Raw genomic sequence first — 4,389 nt, forward strand, 5'->3', positions numbered from 1 at the left:
ACTGTCTCTGGGGCTGCAGCTTCACAGGTGCAAACTTGATTTCCTTTCCTCACAAAGTGCAGAGTAGTCTCTTGGGGTTGACTCTGTTAACCAAGGTCACAGCAGACAAAAACGTGAATGAAAGTGCCACTCCGTTCGTTTAGAGTGTACACTGTGATAATCAGTGGGCTAGGGGTGTTTGGCTAATTTATATATTCATCAAGAACATAGGAAGCTAAGTGATGTGAGCAGAGCCTTACAGTAAGAACAGCTAAAGGGACAGCCTAGATCTAGTGGCCAGCTGTTCTCTCTCTCTCTCTCTCTCTCTCTCTCTCTCTCTCTCTCTCTCCTCTTTTCTCCCTTAATATGACAGATAATGCAATTAGTGTAATAAAACAACAAAGATAAAGAGTTGCTTGTGGTGTGAAGCTCCTAAAACATTCTTAAAAGAGGGCAATAGAATATGATCATATCAGCTTGAGAAATGGAAAAAGAAAAATAAAAAAACTCCTAAACATCTCTTGATCAGGTGTATTTTTTTCATTTTTGTTTATTCCTCTTCCTTTAAGATATGTTACACACATTGCAAGTTCTGCAATTAACTTTCTGTTCTATATGGGTGCTTCTTCCATTTAATTTTTTGCAAAGCGTTGCTACAGTGTTACTGTGCCTAATACTTCCCATCCATCTTTATTTCTTCCCTTTGCATATCCTAACAGTAGAGCTAGATATTGAAAACTGGTATAGCTACTCTGGAAATCACTGTGGAGACTTCTCAAATAGCTAAAAATAAATCTAAAGGCGAAATATGCCTGGGGCATAGTCTCAAAGGACTTGACATCACACTCCACGATGAACACGCTCAGACACGCTCGTTGACATCACACTCCACTGTGAACATGCTCACACACACTCGTTGACATCACACTCCACTGTGAACACGCTCAGACACACTCGTTGACATCACACTCCACTGTGAACACGCTCAGCCATGCCCATTTCCTCTGTATTCACAACAGCTAGGAAACAACCTAAATGACCTTCAAAACTGAATGAATAATGAAAAGGGATATGCACACAAAGGAATTCCACTCAGCCACAAAGAAAAATGAAGTCATGAATTTTGTAGGTAAACGGATAGAAGTAGATCATATGCCAAGTGAAGTAATCCAAACCCAGAAAGACAAATGCCACATGTTCTCTCTCATCTGTGGTCCTTAGCTCAGAATCTTTAGACATGAGTAACCACAGAAAGCAGGAAAATAAAAAGGGAGCAATTCAGGGGAGCTCTAGATTGGCACAGTGCTATGAAGCAGAAAACGGGGGTGGGGCTTTAACTAGGGAGGGGGAAGGTGAGCAATACAGATGGGGCAAGAAATAACACTAAGACTGTTTCATAAGACATATAGACCCCACGATTTTATGCTTACCTAAAATTACATGTAATATATATGTGTATGTGTATACACAGATGTATAGTTTAAAGAAGTTACGACATTTGGGGTGACAATGCTCCCCAAAAGAGCCATGAACTAACAAAGCCTCCAGTACCATGTATGAGACACATGAGTTCTCTTGACTTGTAGTCCAAGTGGACCCCCAAACACAACAACATAGTCTATTGCTGCTGCACTTGGTTGACTCACAGAATTTGGAAGGAAGACCCTATCTCTGAAGAAGTCACACCCTTGTGACACAGGACTTGGAGGAAATGATCTGGAATTGGCCTCAGAGCCTTGTCCTTGTTGACTGGCTCTTGCAGTGTTAGAAGATTCTATGGACGCTGCCAAGAGAGAGATGCATTTGGTAGTTCCCCTCCACTGGAAAGCCTATGAACCAGAATTGTAGAAGCATGGATCACTTAACCTTGATGTTGCATAAGTACAGTTTCAGCGAAAAGAAAAGATGACCCCGTTCACGAATGGGACTTTTAAAAATAATTTTTAGCCAAGCATGGTGGCATACACCTTTAATACCAGCCTCTCATGTGCTATGGACTCTATCATGAAGCTATAACCCCAGACTGGGTTTTATTTTATATTTTGAGACTGGGTCTCACTAAGTTACCCAGGCTGATGATCAACCCGTCATCCTCCTGCCTCAGCCCGGGGAGTAGTTAGGATAAGAGGCCTACACCACCAAGCCTAGCTTGTTCTAAATTTTGTTCAGATGATTTAGGAAATGTGTAGTAGTATATTTTCTATAAAGTGTACTATTATAGCGGAACACACACACACAAATCAAAAAAAACAAATACAAAACCCTCATCCTCGTTTTCACAACGCCCTCAATTGTTACTCAATTTTGCTCTTTCATTTCCAGTGCTAGCACACTGGCAGATATGCTTTTGCTGAGGTGTAATCACAGGCACACTCCTCTTGGTGCCTGCTGGGGCTGATGTTCCACAGCCCCTTCTCACTCTGCAGTCTCCCACGGCAGACAAAGCCTCTTCCAGGTCACAGCCTAAGCACAGCAAGCAGGTCCTTGGTGCCTTTGAGCAGGGAGGGACTGGCAAGGCTGGTTTCCTGCAGCCTGAGCTCAGGCCTGTGGGTTAGCACTTCACTTCGTGAAGGTCTTAAAACTAGGGCAAGGTGAGAGCTCCGGCACTGTAGGGGACTTGGCCACAGAGCAACGTAAGACAGAAGCATTCTTCTCACGGGTCACTGTGAGAAGATGGCACAGGGGACAATTATAGTTGGTACAGGTAAGCAGAAGTTACTAGACAGTGGCTACATATGCTACCCCAATTTATGCTGTTCGACGAAATTATTTGAATTAAAGGCAACTGAAAACCTGTAGATACAAGAAAGACAATCTAATTCTTACAAAAAGGTGGGAAAAAGAGAGTACATTTACGTTATGGCTTTCGGGAATAGCGCCACAGCTAAGACAGATGGATAGATACGTAGATTAGATAAAGCATACAGAAAGCCTCTTAAAATCACCAATGTGTAGACAACAAAAGAAAAACAACCTGTTATTAGACCACCGACATTCCCCGGAGGGGGTGCACCGTTCCTGGAGGTACTGCAATACCAGGTCGATGCGTGGAGTGGACGGAGCAAGCTCCTATTCCAACTCCTACTTCCAAAAACCCATTTAATATATTGTCCTCGGATAGAGGACGTATCAGATATTAAACTGATAAGAACAGATACTACACTTGATCTTAGCCAAAAGGCCGAGAAGCGATAGCGACACCGACCCAGACTCTTGCCCCACTAATAGGCACACTCACCTTTACTTCACGGTCACAAACACGGGCGCACCGACAAACACTCACCAGGCACGAACTCTCTTGCTCTATCGTGAACACGACTTTTACTCTGTAAAAAGCTCCTGAAAATCTAAGAAAGGGCGAGATTTTTTTCCTTGCACTTTTTGGTCCCAGAGTTCCCAGGAAACCGGTTCATGTCTTCATTTGCATGCCCCGCCCATCGCGCTTTCGATCACAGTGCTGCAGGAGTGGCTGATGGACCTACAGACTGATGACAGCGGTTTTCCCAGGATTTTCACAATTTCCGGACACAGACTTGACAACAACTACCAAAAAGAGGTTCCCTCCCCCACCCACCCACTCCTCCTCTTATATCTAGTCCCTTATGCATCGCGTCTCTCCCCGAGATGACTGACATTCCTGACTGAGCGGAGGGGTCGGTGCCTCCCTGCGTGTGGACCTAGGGAAGAGACTTCCTGATCTGCTCAAGGGTGGACTGAGCCTTGGATGGGCGCTTGGAATTTCGGCTCTTTTGCTGTAACTGTTGCTCTGGCTTGTTACGTGCCGCGCCCCTCCCCCCGTTAATTCCTCCCCCTTTAAGTCTTATTTAAGTCTTATTTTATGCAGTCTCTAGCAGATGAAGTCCAGACTGATCTGGAACTTTTGGTGAGCTTCCTATGCCATCCTGGCCCAAACCCAGGTTCATTTCTTTTATAGTTTGAGATAGCCGCTGTGTAGCCGCTGTTGCTGTTTCAGAACTTGCAATGTCGACCAGGCAGGCATCAAACTCAGAGATCGATCTGGCTCTGTCACCCTGCCAGCCACACCCGGCACAGTTCCTTTTACCAGAACTCATATTGGGTTAGACTTTATGGCGCAGACCTGTAATCAACTCCTCCGTAGGCTGGTCCAGAAGAGGACCCAGTGATCCAGGCTGGTCCAGAAGAGGACCCAGAGATCCAGGCTGGTCCAGGCTCCCAGTGAAAGGATATGTCTAAGCGACTAAAATGTGTGCTATTTAAAAAGTTCCCTTTGCCCCACATCCTCTCCAACATAAGCTGTCATCAGTGTTTTTAATCTTGTCTATTTCTGACAGGTGTAAGATGGAATCTCAGACTTGTTTTGATTAGCATTTCTCTGATGGCTAAGGATGTTGAGCATTTCCTTAAGTGTCTTTCAGCCATTTTAGATTC

At 44.5% G+C, this 4,389-nt stretch overlaps 1 non-coding gene across 1 annotated transcript; it reads right to left on the reverse strand.

Annotated features, from left to right (window-relative positions):
* Positions 1-2,981: 2,981 nt before the first annotated feature.
* On the reverse strand, positions 2,982-3,172 carry LOC113456416. Its single transcript, XR_003377231.1, has one exon. It is a non-coding gene; the product is annotated as a U2 spliceosomal RNA (small nuclear RNA).
* Positions 3,173-4,389: the final 1,217 nt, after the last annotated feature.

This window comes from Microtus ochrogaster, chromosome 7, assembly GCF_000317375.1.
Source record: "Microtus ochrogaster isolate Prairie Vole_2 chromosome 7, MicOch1.0, whole genome shotgun sequence".
NCBI lineage: Eukaryota > Metazoa > Chordata > Mammalia > Rodentia > Cricetidae > Microtus > Microtus ochrogaster.